The 17,064-nt window shown below is 45.3% G+C and overlaps 1 protein-coding gene across 7 annotated transcripts in view; it reads left to right on the top strand.

The window, feature by feature from the left end:
- The first annotated feature begins 7,781 nt into the window (after window positions 1-7,781).
- Window positions 7,782-17,064, top strand: part of SV2B (synaptic vesicle glycoprotein 2B) — a 184,897-nt gene continuing 175,614 nt past the window's right edge. For 2 of the 7 annotated variants that reach the window (XM_084801450.1, XM_084801452.1), the window contains exon 1: window positions 9,297-9,541. The gene's annotated coding sequence lies outside the window, so the exon portion shown is untranslated. Of the gene's footprint in view, window positions 7,828-9,296; window positions 9,542-9,867; window positions 10,200-10,300; window positions 10,435-16,067; window positions 16,179-17,064 lie in introns of those variants that run through there. The other 5 variants (XM_084801449.1, XM_084801451.1, XM_084801455.1 and 2 more) reach the window with 4 other exon arrangements.

Genomic DNA, 17,064 nt, shown 5'->3' with positions numbered 1-17,064 from the left:
ACCATTCTCAAGTTCTTGTGTCAGCTGTACTGGGTTCCTCAGGGCCTACTGTGGTGAGGTTCCCGGGTCCTGGTGGAGATATGTTGTCCTGGCTGTTACTGGTCATGTTTTTACACTGGGGCCTAGGCATCTGAGTTAGGGATGTTTGTAATTACAGGTGTTGATATCCGTTCTTGTCTTTGTAGGGTATGTGTTCCATTCCTTGGTATCTGTTGCCATCTTTGGATCTTAGGAGAGTGTGGTAGGTGTGGGTCGCCTGGGAGGAGATACTTCTGACACCTCTGCTAGGTGTGGCCACTGAGGGTCCATGATAGAACATGTTTCTAGGTATTAGGAGCTGACACAAAGGCATGGGGATGTGCTAGAAGGATGGGGCTGAGAGGGTCCACAGGAAGGAGGAAAGCTGGGTCTGCCATGACGAGCTGTGCGCTTTCCAGGCAGTGAAGTCAGAGAGGGAAGGATGGCCCCCGAAGGTGGTCTACTACAGAGCTGGGTGTGGGAGTGGGGACTCTGCAGTGGTGGACAGGAAGCAGAGTGAAGACCGATTGCATACCTGACTCCCAGGTCAGCATGGCCAATGGTTGCCAGGTATAGAGTGACTCTGGGTATTGGTGGATGACACAAAGGGGTGGAGTGAGGGAAGAAGGAGTCCCCAAAGGATGGATGAGAGGGAAGAAAGAAGTTAAAGAGAGAGGCAGGTGGGAATAAGAGAGGGCAAGAAAATATATATGACATGAAAGCACACAGAGGGACTATTTCGGAGGACAAAGAAGAGAAAATGGTGAGTAGGGGGAAATAAGAACAAAATACAGTGACATGTTTGTATGAAAATGTAACTATGAAACTTTACTTGCAAACAAACAAACAGACAAACAAACAAAGTGGCAGGGTTCACACCTCCACAGGCTCTTGCATTTAAAGTACTAACTTGTCCTAAATGTTTTTGGATAAGAGGCTCACCCAATGATCCCTAACTGGTCATCTGTTTCCCTTTTATCCTATGATACCAAAAAGTGAGGGCAAGCCAAGACTCAGACATCTGGCTTTACAGTTGCGAGCTTTTCACACAGCACACACTTTTCATTACTAAACCACAGGACTCCCCACAAACTGAGTATCTCCCTTGGGAAAAGAAAACGAGCATGCGCAATGAACTGTAACTATTTGCAACTATGAATTATGAAATTTCTAATGTGGGAGATGCAAGCTTAGTTAAGTTCGCTTCTAAATGACATTGATCTATAGAGATTCTGTTTGATCACCATGCTAGTTTAATCCATAGTTAAACGGCCTGCTATCTAACTTTCTCGGCAGGGGTGGGCATTAATAAATCTCAGAGGGAAATCTTAATAAGCTAATGAGTAAAAGTATACTAAATCATGCCCAAAATGTGTTGAACAGGACAGGCTTAATGTGTGTAAACCTTACATCTCCTGGTTCCCTCAGAGTCCTCTCTTAGCAAGACGATGTCTTTTAAGAAGCTGAAAGCAACTGGAAAGGGATGCAATCTTTATATGCTATTCTTAAGGAGGAGTGATGTGATAGAATTAAGGGAAACCAATAAGAAATAATTGCTATTTCTTTGCTAGCCTTTCTGTTACCTCTTATGCCATTGTTCAGTGTTCATGAGCCATCTGTTCTTTCTATCTTTCCTGTTCTCTCTTCCATCTCTGTTCTTGGAATTGAAGTCAGGGTAAGCAAGTACTTCCTTCAGTTTCCTCAGTCTAAGCAAGTACTCTACCACTGAGTTACATCTTCAGCCCTGTCACCATTTATCTAATATATATGTATATATATGATAACTATATAATATTAAATCTGATTTACTAGTCACCTTATATGCACACGTTATTGGAATACAGAGGTAGTAAGACAGTTGCATTGAATGATGGCTTTGAGCTTGTGGTTCCTTATGTCCCTCTGACATCTGCTAGTGCTATAGTGCTACATGAACATCTCTTGTACTTTGCCTCAGATCCTCTCGGTCTACTTTAACGGTCATTGGTGCAGGTATTAGCTGTGTGCAAGGATCTCTACATCCCATCCCACTGCAGCTACACAGAGCATTGTTCCCTTTTCTGCCCCAGGGCTTTTCTCATAGTAGATGAGGGACACTCAGGAGAATCCACCATTTGATCATCTGGACACCCGTGCATAGAGTGACCAGCATAAAGAAAGAGTTAACAGTGCACAGCACAAACTTTGACTGATGTGGAATGAAAGCTGGCACGTAACTGCTTCATTCTTCCTTGGGCAATATTTCTGTGTCATATTTTATATGTTTCCTCAGAAATCTCCTGCAAGGCTCATGTTCAGTTGTCGCCATCAGTGACTAGTACAATAATAAGCCCTTAACTTTGCTTTCCTTCCTCCCCTATTTCATCCTTGAAAGCATCCCTACCCTTGTACCCTGTGTTCTGCATGCAAAGGCTCCACTTTCAGGAGGAAAAGTAGGCAATGGCACTTGGTACCAGGAAGTGTCCTGGAAAGCAGTTCCTCAGGATGGATTCTGATGTGGCATCAGTGACCAGATGGCCAATGGGGAACCCATTGTCACGGGGAGATACACTGTGACTATCACTGAGACTTTCCATGATGCAGAAATGCAGTGAGAAGCAGGTATAAGATGGAGCACTGGTGACTGAAGGAGCTAAGGTAGAAGCCTTCCTGTGGATGCCAGTCCTCACCATGGCTTAGAATGGCTGCCAGCCACCAGAAGAGCTGTCTGCTTCCTCTTTCACAAGCAGGCAGACAGAATGAGGTCTCCAGGAGTTGTTCTTTCTCCACCAAGCATTTGAAAACCTTCTAAAATCAATCTCTGTTGCAAAGGGATGCTTGAGATTAGCAAGAACATACAGAGACTCCCTTTCAATGGGAAGCACCATGTTTAAAGGCACCTGGTAAGCTGGTTGCTAGAGTGGACATTGCTGTGGAGAGCTGCTTTATCCAGGGCGGTGACATTTCAACACTGTTCGATGACAGCATAATGGCATTATCATCATTTATACAGCAATGCAATTCAGGATGAACAGGAAGCCTGCCAGCAGTTGTCAAGGCATGGAAGTCACTGTCCCCTCTAGCTGCCTGGGAACCAGGAGACGGTGATGAGGACACTGCATATCCTGAGCAGAGACCATGGAGATTCCCTTCCTCCCACTGGTTAAAGGTGAGGTGGCACACACCTGTAATCCCAGCACTCAGGAAGCAGAGGCAGGTGGATCTCTGTGAGTTTGAGGCCAGCCTAGTCTACAGAGCGAGTCCAGGACAGCCAGGACTACAAGAAAAACCTTGTCTTGAAAACAAAACAACAAACAAACAAACAAACAAAACCTCACAACTCCCCAAACAAACAAATAAACCAAACCAAACCAAACCAAAAAAAAAAAATCTGTACATCACTTTCCTTAGAGTTTGCTTGGTCTTCCTGTAGTATTGGACTTTATTTCCCTATGGTACCAACTACCAGGTACTGGGAAAATGTGCAGATGGTAAGAGCTTGCTGAATAAGCACAGGGACCTGATTTTGAACCAACAACCCATGCAAAAACAAACAAACAAATAACAACAAAAAGCTAGGCATCCTAACACTTGTAATTCCAGCACTGAGGAGGCAGAGATAGGCAGATCCTGGGGCACAAAGGCTAGCCTGACCAGCTTGATCAGTGAGTCCCAGGCCAATGACAGACCCTACCTCACAAAACAAGGCACATAGTGCCCAAGGGAAGACAGTACACATATCCACAGGCAAGCAAGTGTAAACGTGGGTGTATGCACACAGATACACAGGCACAAAGACACACACACACACACAGACACAAAGACACACACACACACACACACACACACACACACACACATCACATCACATCACATCTCGACAAAAGGCATGGGCCATCACCGCCCAGAAACATTTGCTCTTTTAAGCAAAGAGTTTAAGTTGTTGCTGTACTTCCATTTCAAAAGGGAAATGACAAAACAAACATGCTTTCTGAGACATATTCATATTAATGAAGTGAATTGCCACACTTCATAATGATCTGTGAGAGGAAGATGCTGACAATGGAATAGTCCTTGTGTTTCCTGAAGAAAAGGGGACAGGAACCCTTATTGTGTATGTGAAGTTTGTGCTAGAGTCTTGAGGAATAGTGGAAACTAATTTAATTTCTCTTGTAGAATTTTGGTAAGAGATGGGCCTTGAATTGAAAGCAGATTCTTTATGCACTTGACTCAGCAGTTCACAAAAGAGCCTTTAAAAACTGATATCTTCTTTATATTCTCAGTTAGACACTAGAATTTCATTTTCCCTTAAGTAAAAGGCTGTTCAAACTTCCTGAAGAGAACACTAACAGCCCAAGCCATAAGGTTAACAATTAATAAATGGGACCTCATGGGCCTGAGAAGCTTCTGTAAGGCAGAAGACACTGTCAACAGAACAAAGTGACAGCCTACAGACTGAGAAAAGATCTTCACCAAACCTACATCTGACAAAGGTCTAATATCCAAAATATATAAAGAACTCAAAAAATTAAACACCACCACCAGGCGTGGTGGCGATCACCTTTAATCTCAGCATTTGGAAAGCAGAGGCAGGTGGATTGCTGTGAGTTCGAGGCCAGCCTGGTCTACAAATCGAGTCCAGGACAGCCAAGGCTACACAGAGAAACCCTGTCCCAAAAAACAAAACAAAACAAAACAAAAAAGAAATTACACACCACCAATAACCCAATAAAGAAATGGGGCTCAGAATTAAACAGAGAATTCTCAACAGAGAAATTTCGAATGGCTGAGAAACACTTAAAGAAATGCTCAACATCTTTAATCATCAGAGAAATGCAAATCGAAACAACTCTGAGATTCCATCTTATAGCCATCAGAATGGCTAAGATAAAAAATTCAAGTGACACCACATGCTGGAGAGGATGTGGAGAAAGAGGAACATTTCTTCATTGCTGGTGGGAATGCAAATTTGTACAACCAGTTTGGAAATCTATCTGGTGCTTTCTCAGAAAACTGGGACTGGAGAGATGGCTCAGAGGTTAAGAGCACTTGCTGGTATTCTGAGGACTAAGGTTCAATTCTCGGCACCCATATGACAGCTCACAACTGCCTGTAACTACAGTTTCAGGGGACCCGGTGCCTTCTACTGACCTCTGAGGGCACTCACTATTCATGTGGTGTGCAGACATGTGCAGACAATATACCCATACCCATTAAATAAGACAAGATAGAAGTAAAAAATTATTCAGGTCCACGGTGTTGGCTTAAGTATGTAATTACCTTAAAGTTAGTGCCCCAATACTTCTTTTCTCAACTTTCCTTCTCCCACTGTCCTCTTGCTCCCCTAGGTCTTAATGGCTATTTTTTTGAGATTGTTTATTGCCTCTCACAGGTTTATACATATGTAACTCACTATGTTTAATTAGGGTCATTTGCATGATCTAGGGTGAGAGGTTATTTACTAGATCGAGAACAACTTTCCATCAGTGACACCTCTGAGGAATAGGACTCTCACTCTCCTAGCAGCAATTATCTGTAGATAGCTCCCGAGGGAGCTATAACCTACAAAAGGTATTTCCATTCGAACTATTTTCTTTTAAAAAATTATTTTAAAATTATCTGACAAAGTAAGAATTTCCCCCTGCCCTCATCATGGTAATAAATGTCAATTTAAACATATACATCTACAATTTTGAACTAGAATTCACATACAAGAGAGAGATAGAGATAAAGAGAGAGAGAGCATTTAGAATTTCCTCCACACAGTTTTTGTTCCTACTTTCATGTCACACATATATATACAGTATTTTATGTGTCTATATAAAATGTATACATTACAAGTGGGCGTTAACATGATTATCTTTATATGATATTATATGATAATATGATTAGTATTTCTGAGATTGACTAAATTTAATCTGATTATCCCTAGTTGTATCCAACAACACTTAGGCAGATCACTTAGGACTCTACTTTTGCCTTTGTCTTAGTTAAGGATTTATTGCCATAAAAAGGCTCCATGACCATGGCAACCCTAATAAAGGAAAACATTTAATTGTGGCTGGCTTACAGTTTCAGAGGTTTAGTCCATTACTATCATGGTGGGAAGGATGGTCGCATGCAGGCAGACATGGTGCTGAGAAGGACCTGAAAGTTCTACCTCTGGATCCATAGGCAGGAAGGAGGAGGCTGTATGCCATGCTGAACTTAGCATGAGCAGAGGAGACCTCAAAGCCCCACCTCCAGAGTGACACACTTCCTGCAACAAGGCCACACCTACTCCAGCAAGGCCACAGCTCCTAATAGTGCCATTTCCTATGGCCAATCATTCAAGCACAGGAGTCTATGAGAGCTATTCCTATTCAATCAAACCACCACAGCCTTTCTTTTATGCTTGCATTAAGCCTAGAGACTATCCAGAGGTAAAAACACAGCATCACTTAATATTCTTGCCTGAGCATACACCATACAAGGCACCTGCACAGCTCCCTAATTCTCGGGTATATGTAGGTGCTTGTAAATGCCTTAAATTATCTATAGTGTTCTCTCAAGTTCTCAAGAAATGAAATACTGTGCAGCAATAAAAGGGTGACCTATGTAATGCCACAGATGAATCCCACAGACATCAGAGCAAAAGAAGTCACATACAAAAGAAGACATATACATCATATCATTCTGTTCATAAGCAATTAAAGATCAGAGAATAAAAATAGTAGTTATGTCTTGGGGCTGACAAGTATTGGCTGGGAAGGAACATAAAGAAATCCCTGGATTTCTGGAACTATTTGCAAGCCCAGTATAGACGGTGGCTAAAGAAACATATTGAGCAGGCACTGGTACAGTGTGCCCTGCCTGTGTGTGGCAAGCAACAGAAGCATGCCTTTCTAAGCATTCATTCTAATGAAGACGACATGATTGACAGCTGACTTTAGTAGTGCATTGGGCCTGTGGTGACTGTGGACATACAAGTTGGGAGACCACATGAAGTCCAGGTACGAGGAGTCCATGGCTCAGAGGAGAACAGTAGAGCGCTTGTTCAGGGGAGGGGGTTAAAAAAGAGTTTGGGGGGAAGCAACAGTATATTCAAAGGCCAGGAAGGGAGAGACTGAAGCATGTCTGAAGAATTAGGAACTAGTGATGGCTCAGTTGGGAGTGCTCACATACCATATATAAAACTCTGAATTTGATCCCAGCAGCACAAGAAACTGAGTGTGGTGGCACAAGCCTGAGACCCAGGTCATCCTAGGCTACCCAGTGAGTCCAGGCCTAAAGAAACAAGTGAGTATGGCAGGGTAGAGGGGAAGAGATCAAGGCGGAGCACTGAGGCTGTTAACATCGGTGGGCAAGCTTTGGATTACTAACCGGGAAAGGAGCATTTCCAAGGACAAAGGGGGAGTCAATGGCGTGGTGGCTTTAGCCAAGGAGTGCAGTGGGAGTTTTGAGTTCTTTAAAAAAAAATCAGTTACAATATGTAAACATGTTTTTGTTTTAATCCCAAGTGTGGGATATGGGACCGCCTTAGTTTATCCACAGCTGATAACAGCCTGGTGTGGGGCCTGGTCCTTGCCAGCTGGAGATAGTTTCATTCTGAGGACTCAGAGAGGATAGAATTATGAGAGGAGAGAGAGAGAGAGAGAGAGAGAGAGAGAGAGAGAGAGAGAGAGAGAGAGAGAGAGAGAGAGAGGAGGCTTCGAGGGCTTTGAGGAGATGCACAGAGGAAGAAGAAGGCTGCGTTTGCAGATGCTGGACTGCTGGACATCCTGATGACTGAGATTGGTATTTTCCCAAAGAACTGGAAGACCCTAGCCAGCCGGAACTAAGTCTAAAGAGGTCTGCATCCCCTTTCCCTTCTAACCTTCTTTCTCTCCTGCCTAGGACTAGGGGGTTAGAAGGGAGGTAGAGGCATTTAGGAACCTTCCTCAAAAAATGGAGTTTAAAAAGTAGCGCCTACCAAGGAGTCAAGACTAGACTTACCTTTTAGGGAATGGCTCTGGAAGGGGAACTCGGGAAGCCCTGGCTAGGTGGTCCAGGGTCAAAGCCAGGCTAAGAAAGAGGCAGGGGGCTGGGAGAAGCCTCTTGCAGCGGTGGGGGGGGGGGAGATGGAAGTGAAGACCTTGGGTTGGCAGAAGTTCTGGGTGGGAAAGAGGGAGGATTCTTCTCCACTTGCCTCCAGTTCAACATGATTCGGTACAGTGGTTGGTTTTTATCAACTTGACACAAACCTATACGTATTTGTGAAGAGTAGCCTCAGTTAAGAAAACTCCTTCACCAGATTGCCTGTAGGTAAGCCTGTAAGGGCATCTTCTTAATTAGTGACTGATGTGGGAAGGCCCAGGTCACTGGGCATGGTGCCAGCCCTGACCTGGTGGTCCTGAGTTGTATAAGAAAGCAGGCAGAGCCATCCAGTAGGTACTGTTCCTCCATGGCCTCTCCTTCAGTTCCTGCCCTGACTTCCCTCAATGGATTGTGCTCCGGGATGTGTAAGCCCAGTAGACTCGCCCCCCACCCCCCAATTGCCTTTTGGCCTGGTATCTTTCTCAGCACTAGAAACCTTAAGTATGGCAACCAGGGAAGGCACTTAGCTGCAGTCGCTACAGAAGATCAGGCACCTGTAGTGTTGTGTAATTTGGACTTCGAATTTCCAGGGTAACTTAGTTGCTCTTTACTTCATTCTAGAAGGAGCCCCGTGCTTTTGGAAAACGTCTTTTCAGGCTGGCTGCACTGTGGTTGTGAGTCAGCTATGAATGGGAGTGTGTGTGTGTGTGTGTGTGTGTGTGTGTGTGTGTGTGTGTGTGTGTGTGTAATTGGAGAGAGGGAAAAAGCTAGAGCCTTTCTCCAATATATCAACTCCCCCCCCTCGCAAATTTTTCTCACTCCCCTCTGGACCCTTCACTGGTCAAGCAAGCTTTTTAAAATTTATTTTTATTTTTATTTTATTTTCCAATTCCAAAGGAGTTATCAAGGCCAGAGCGATTTGTCAACATCCACTCTCTCAGATAGTTTGAGGATGGCTTAATCCGAGGATCCCCCTGCCCAAGAACCTAATCCTTTGACTAGGGGTGGCCTTGTCACCTTAGGTGGGAGGAGGGAGAGAGCAAGATATTTAATAGTTAGTTGGAAATAAACCTAATGGAGTAAGAAGTTTGCAGATCTGTCCATCTGCAAATCCAGAAAGCAGAGGGCGGGACTGGGGAGTGGGCGCTGGCTCCACTCCAACCTATCCTGAACTCCTCTCCCTGAATTCAAAAGGGGGTTGGTTAGAAGCAAAGATTTTCCGCAGTGAATACAGCTGGTGCCTGGGCTAGGCTCAAGCTGATCCAGCTGAATAGACTCAGGAGTCTCAGGAGGGTTGGGGTGCTGTGGGGGCTGGGAGCGGGCTGCACAAATGCTGGTAGTGGCAGCGGCGACTAGGGCGCGGCGGTGCAGGTGTGCCCCAGGGAGAACGCCTGCCTAGGCTGGGATCACCAGGGCACCGCGTTAGCGGGAGCTGGCCAGACGGACGCTGCTCAGCTGCTGCCCGGCTTGTTGCGGATTTTCCACCCAGGTAGGGGGACAGCGATCCTTGCTGTGGTGCCCGGCAGGCTAGGACCCACGCTGGGTGGGACTCCTGGGTGCGGTTGATGGGGAAAGCCTCAAAGGACAGTAGAGTTGGAAAACAGCGCACAGAAAAGCAATCACTTGCTGCTGCCCCAGGGCTGAGCGCTTCTTTGAACGTGGCCTTTCCTAGAACTAGGAGTGAAAGCGCGTGAACTGTTGGCGCGATAGTTTCCCAACTTGGGCTACTGACATTTACAGCTGCTTTCCACACGCTTCCTGAGCATCCCTTTAGTTTCAACCTTACTCCTCACAGACCGGTTTGTTCTCAAAGAAGAGATTAAATACATGCCCACACCTGCTGGCTCTGGACTGGGGTTTGTGGGTGTGTGTTTCTCTGTGTGGAGGGCGCCCTCCGCGGGCGTGGAAGCCGTTTCTTTGGGACTCGGGATTTGTTTATGGACGGGTTTTAGCGCAAGGAAAAGAACATGATTTGTTTTGCAGGGGTGGGTGAGCAGATGCGGTTAGCTAGGGAGGAGCTAGGCGCTGCTGTTCCTTCAGCAGACCAGTGGTAGATCTATCATCTGTCGGGGCTGCAGCAGATCGGCTGCCCAAACGCTTTTATCTTTTATCCAGAAATCGCAGATGCAGACAGGCTCCGTTTAAAGGTAACTTAATGTCGATGTGTTGGGCAAGGTAGGGTGGGGCGCTGGGGAATGCTTGCTTGTTTCTAAGCCTGTTTGGAAGGTGAATGTGGGTGGCTCTGTGCCCCAGGGAGGGGCAGGTGAGGGAAGAGAGGTTGTGTGGATGGTGTGGAACTAGACCTTGCAGCCAGCTTAGCTTTTGCTGCCTGCCCTGTGCGGAAGAGAAGAGTTCTGCTTGTTGGAGGATGCAGTTGATATGGTGAGGCACATGCTGCTGCGTCTTCCCTGAGTCAGCAAATACTTACCTAATGGGAATATGTGTCAGAGGTGGGACTGATCCTCAGGGATGAAGAGGTGATGGAAACGAAATCTTAACATCGTATAAGCTCACACCTGGTGGGGGCCGAACACCTGTAGTGAGGCATTGTGACCAATTCGGAGATGGTGCTGGGAAAATAAGAGTGGGTGGTTGAAGAGAGGAGAAGGGAGTTATTTTCAAATGAAGCTCCCACAGGGCTTAGAAGAGATTGGATTTGTTTCTTTGTCCGTTGGTTTTGAATGACCTGCAACCCCTCTTCCCACCCCACCGCCATCACTGCTGATGGGAAAGCCGAGCTGGTGTTTGGGGGGGGGGTGAAACACACCAGTGTAGGTCGGGCTTTTTGCTTTTATTCTTTTAGTAAGTATTATTTTGATAAATTCCAGGACTATGGGATATTGAAATAACATTTCACAAGGGCAAGGAGTCTGGAAAATTCTAAGGGGGTTCCAGAGCTGATCAACTTCTTCTCCCCCTCCCTCAGTCCCTGTTCATGTCCCAGTACAGCTCAGGACAACTCTGACCCAGTTTGTTCATCCCTTTCCCCAGCTAAAGTTGTTGCCACCAGTCTACTCTGGGGGAGGAGTGTAAATGTTCCTTGGAGTTGATTGTTTTGGGACAGAAAGTGAACAGTGACAGGAAGAAGTACTCATGGGCTATTCCTGGTCCTGGAGGTGTGCCTTCTGTGCATTTTGTAACCGAAACCGCTAGAAGATGTTTGGACGCGTCTTCTGGCACACGTGGGTGGGCACTGTGGCCTTGGCTGCTCAAAGAGAGCTGGTGTGGGTCTCAGGCAAATATCTGAACCGTTCTTTGAGCTTTGATTTCCTGATTTGTAAAATGGAAGCAATGGCGTCGTCACGGTAACTGCGTAGCACACACTTAAGACTGTTCGTTCATTTGTTCATTGTTAAACAATTGTCACATGTTGTTAATCACTTGGCATAAAGTCCCTTTTTAAGAAACGAAAGTTTGTTCATTGAGTTCCTACCATGGGCCAGGTAGTTCTCTATAAGTGGGGAATATAGAATTAATCAAAGTGTGTGTGTGTGTGTGTGTGTGTGTGTGTGTGTGTGATAAAGAACAAATAAGTAAGTTCATAGTATATTAGCTCAGGAGCTCCTGGGATGGAGAAAAGCAAAGGAGAATAAAAGGCATGGAGAATGCTGCAAGGGTTAAGAATAGGTTTGGCCACCTATCTATCTATCTATCTATCTATCTGTCTATTATATAACTATTATCTATCTATCCTCTAATCAACCAATTAATCTACCTATATCCACCTATTGTATATCTATCATCTATCTATCTCTATTATCTATTAACTATTATCTATCTATCTATCTATCCATCACTCTATCTATCTATCTATCCATCACTCTATCTATCTATCTATCTATCTATCTATCATCTATCTCTGCCTATCTACATGGTTAGGGAGAGCTTTGATAACAAGGGCATCTGACCAACTCTGGAGAAAATGAGGAAGGAAGCCAGGCAGTGTGAGTAGAGAAACAAAACTCCCAAAGCCCTGAGACAAGAGACAAACATGTTCATAAGAAACCAAGAAAGAGACCCAGGAAGCCGAGTTGTGTGAACGAGGGAGATGGTGGTGGGAAGTGACTCAAGATAACACGACGAGGCCATAGTTGTCTTGCCTCTTGTGATTTATGTTTACGTATTTGTCACTAAGGTACGGCACTGATCACCCCCTCCCCCCTTGCTTTGGTTTGTTTGTTTAAGGACTTGGCTGAGGTCCTAAGCTCCATGTTTAGAAGAAGGTTATTTTTTAGGAAGCAGGACCTGGGCCATTCAGAACATGATCTAACACAGCAAGCAGGAGGGATACATCTCTGCAAGGCAAACAGGGGCTGAGGAGATAGATGGTCAATGGCTCAGATTCCTATCACCCAGATGGGGGATTGTGTTTGCATTTGTTCTTTTCCAAATGAACCAAAGAGTCACCTCTAGTGAACAGTCCAGCAGGTACTGTCCTTGTTAGCCTACGGTCTCTTTGGCAAGAATTTCTGCGATGATGGAAAAGACTGGGGTCATCTGGAAATATACTGACCTTCAGTGCACCATGGAGTGCATTGACGTATGGCTGGGTGGTGAATTTATTTGGGGCTCCCATCCAGAAGTTTAAAATAAAGATCACAGCTTGCTGCTTTGCCCTTTGGAGAAAGCAGTGTTTGGGGATCTAAGAGCTCCATCAGTTTACTGTGGTGCAGTAAGCCTCCTGCAGTGTTCCATGAGCAAAATGGGGAGTTGATGGCTGAGAACCTTGTCAAAGCATCTGTGAAATAGGATGTGGGGAGGCTGGGTCAAGGTCAGGGCGACTGGCTGGCTATCATCCAATTCATCTCAGGAGAGAACATTTACTTCTGTGCTTTTTCCCCATCCAAGGGCTGGCTCTCAGTCATACTCTTTAGTCTCAGAAACCTGATCTGTCTCTCTGGGCTATGGCAGAGTGGCTTTGTTCATCTGCATGCCATGCTATTGATCGTCAGTGGCTGAGCCACTGTGTTCCATGGCTAGTATATATAAGCCCTACAGACTCCCTTCCTGACATCCAAGCCACAGCGAACAAAGCTGCTTAGAAACCTACTTGAAGGACTGGCCATACACTTTAGGGTTTGTCTTCTGAGACTATGGAATAAACCACCCTCAAACTCAGTGACCTTGACCGACCAGCATTTATTATTTTTCACTCATGTGTATGGAGTGGCTGAGAGACCTTTAGAGCTGAGCTGTGCTTGGCTGATCTCTGCTGTGTCTGTTCACGTGACTTGCCTTTGTTGGGGGAGAGTCTAGGAAATGGCTGCTTTGGGATGACCTGAGCTTGGCTCTGACCGTTGCTGTCTCTCATTTTTTCCCAGTATAGCTTGACATGTTCACATGGCAAAGGAAGATAGTCAAGAAAGAGTAGAAGTGTGTGGGCTGGGGATGTAGCTCAGCTTGGAGTGCTTGCCTAGCCTGCACTGAGCCACGGATTTGATCTCCATTACTGTATAAACTGGGCCTGGTGATACATGTCTGAAATGCCAGTAATTGAGAGGTGGAGGCAGGAACAAAGTCTTCCTTTGTTACATAGGAAGTTCAAGGCCAACCTCAACCACATGGGCACTATTCTAGAAAAACAGAAGAGAAAAGGAGGAGGAGAAGAAGAACGCAAAGAAAGAGGATGGAAGTGTGCATGGTGTCTTCAAGTCCAAGCTTACACTTGGCACAGCATTCTGGACCCTTGTTTACTAACAAAAGCAACGTATGAAGAATCCATTGTGAAGGTGTAAAGAAATAGATTCCACTTCTTCAGTTGATCTTAGCCCAAAAGGCTGAGAAGCAATTAGATTCAGTATTACAAAGAGTAGGGTGCAGGGAAAAGAAGAATCTGGAGTGTTTGGCTCTTAATACATAAAGTTCCCTTGTGCATAGAGGGGAGAAGGGTTCAGGAGCCCCTGCCCCAGCTGAGGAGCTATTGATAGCTGATGGGGAGAGTCAATTTTTCTTTAATGGTGTGTGGTTCCTGTACATCATCTGTGCTCTGGTGGATGTCCCTACACCGGAAATGACACGGGCAGCACACATTGTACTTCATAGACACACACACACACACACACACACACACACACACACACACAGAGAGAGAGAGAGAGAGAGAGAGAGAGAGAGAGAGAGAGAGATGAAGTTGGGGGGTTGGGTATAGGTACTGTAACAGAGAGTAGTTAGGAGGAAGAGTCAGGGGTAAACATGATCAAGACACATTGTGTGCATGGATGTAAGTTGCAAAGAATTAACAAAAACACATTAAAAACCAAGTTCTCATGGCTAAACCTCCTTTCTCCATGGACTCACCTTGGGTGAATAATGCTTGTGGCTTTCCCCTGTGGCTGTCCTTTTTCTGTATGTCCATGCATCTTTAGACATGGTTCTTGAGTGTTCTTTGGTGCCAGGCATGCCGTAGGTAGGACATGCAGCAGTTAAGCATAGTGTAAGCTCTACCTCACGAAATAGTCATTCCAGTTGGGGAGGCAAATCTACATATGTGTTAGGCGATTAAGGAGCCAAACAGGGAGAGGAGTCAGGAGAGATTTGAATGGGATTGGGAAGGTGTTGTTAAGTAAGGACTGAGAATAAGGTAACTGATTGAACAGGTGTGAGGGAAATGAAAGAGTGAGCCACTAAAGACCTTTCAAGGCAGGGTAAACAAATGCAAAGTTCCCAAGGCAACAGGTGCTGGCACATTTTAGGAAGGGAAAGTAGGCTTCTGTAGAAAGAACTAGATGAGCTGGGTGCTGTGGCACACGCCTATAATCTCAGCACTCGGTAAGGCAGAGGCAGGCGGATTCTGTGAGTTTGAGGCCAGCCTGGTCTACAGAGTGATTCCAGAACAGCCAAAGGCTATAAAGAGAAACCCTGTCTTGAAAACAAACAAACAAACAAACAACAACAACAACAAGTAAAAACAAACAAATAAAGAACCAGATGAGAAATATCAAGCACAATTGTTGATACTATCAGGGCAGTTTCATGAAGCCAGAGCCTCCAGGGCTTCCAATGTACACAGATTTTGAGTGAGAAGGGAAGTGAAGCCCCTGGAAAATTCTGAGCATTATCTGATTATCTCATTTAAATTTCATGGTGGTCACTTGACGTTTAGAGTGTAGACTAAGGAAATCAGTCAGGGTGCTACCTCTCTGATCCAGGGAACGGTGGTCGCCTGGTTCAGGTGGGATGGTAGTCATGGTGGAGAGGAACAATCAATTCTGCATCCGTGTGATGGTAAAGCAGACAAGATTTGTAATGAGATGCACTTTGGTGATTCATTATTTTGAGGTTAAGAGACAGGACAGATCCATTACTACTGTTGAAGATGAGCTGCTGGATAGCCAATAGTGAGGTCAAGTTCAGAGATGTATTAAGAGTTCAGGGAAGAAGCCCAGGAGGAAGACATAAGTTTGAATAACATCAACAAGGTCGTTATTTGTCCCTTCAATGAGCCGAGTCACTGCTGTGTGGCCAGGGTCCAGAATCCTGCCAGCGTGTGCTCAGTGACTGTCTGCAGGGTGAATGGAAGAAACAGTTTCACTAGAGGTGACTAAATGCTTGCTCTGGCAGACCTTGAAGTGCAACTCCCTGAAGAAATTCCCTTTCTTTTCAAGGTTTCATGGGAGACTTACTGTAGATCTTGGGGAATGAAAACAGGCTTTAAATGTGGAGGTTCCAATTTCTTATGTCTTACAGAAAGCAACACGGAGCAACAAAGCAGGGAAGAGAAACACGTGGAAACCAAAAAATAGCTCAGACTTACCAAAAAAAAAAAAAAAAAAAAAAAAAAAAAAAAAAAAAAAGGAGAAAAGATCCTCCAGGAAAAAGTGGCTAAAATTCAGGGGTGTGATGTTCTTGGATTATTATTGTACTGCTTTTAATTTGAGATGAAGCAGAAGCAGCAAGAAAGAATTCTGGAAGGGAGAGAAAGTTATTTAAATCAGCTTATGCTGAGTGAAAGCATGTCACCGGCTTGCTTGAAAAAACCCCTCTTCTACAGTATCTTGCATAATGCGTTTCTGTTTATAAAAGGAGTGATATAGGCAGTCGCCGTACTGGAAAATGAGAAGGTTGGAAAGGCTCCCATGCCAGGCTAGGTGCTGCTCAATGGCTCCCCAGACAGTGGCTGATTTGGGGTGAGCATGAGTTGTCTTGGTAATATCTGCGGTGGGAAGGGCTGGAATAAGAAAAAGTATGGATTGTAATGGAAAGTGACGTGTGTGTGTGTGTGTGTGAGAGAGAGAGAGAGAGAGAGAGAGAGAGAGAGAGAGAGAGAGAAAGGGAGAGAGAGAGGAGAGAGAGAGAGAGAGAGAGAGAGAGAGAGAGAGAGAGAAAGGGAGAGAGAGAGAAAGGGAGAGAGAGAAGGGGGGAGAGAGGGGGGGGGCGGGGCTGGGGGGGAGAATGGTGAAGAAAAATAAAAACCTGCTATGACGTAGAGACTAATAGCCATTCCTATCTAAATCAGAGTCCCTGCAGTTCCTTTAATAGACCTTCAGCAAGGTTGAGGTTCCCTTGGAGCATTGGTCATTTGATCCTCATCTGGACCCCATCTTCCCCACTGTATGCAGTTCTGCTCCAGCTCCTTACGGTCTCATGGTCTTAGGATGTAGAGGTGTTGTGACTTGTGATCTGAGGTTGGAAGGCTGACTGAATGGAGGAATTCCATCCGGGTAGCCATGGGAAGTCATTATCCATGCTGAGGTGAGACCTTGGGTGATGTGGCTGTTTTGCAGCTACCCATTCTCTCGTCAGTAACCTCTCACCCATGTTTCTGTAGGTAAGCCTAATACACTCATGGGTTCACCAAGATCAACTTGGGGGCCTTGTCATGGGAAGTGGACTTTGTCTACATCTCTGGGTAAAATTCACACAGTACCCTCAAAGGTTTGTGTGCTGGGGGTGTGCTCACTTTATGATAGAAATGAGGTGCTGGATCCTTTAAGAGGTGGAGCTTATGCAAGGTAATCAGATCACAGGGCCATTGCCCTCCAAAGGCATTAATGTTGGTTTTATGGAGTGACT

Source organism: Acomys minous (assembly GCF_964271855.1).
Source record: "Acomys minous genome assembly, chromosome: 2".
NCBI lineage: Eukaryota > Metazoa > Chordata > Mammalia > Rodentia > Muridae > Acomys > Acomys minous.
Note: the sequence above shows the minus strand (reverse complement) of the source record. Positions and strands in the feature narration are given on the sequence as shown.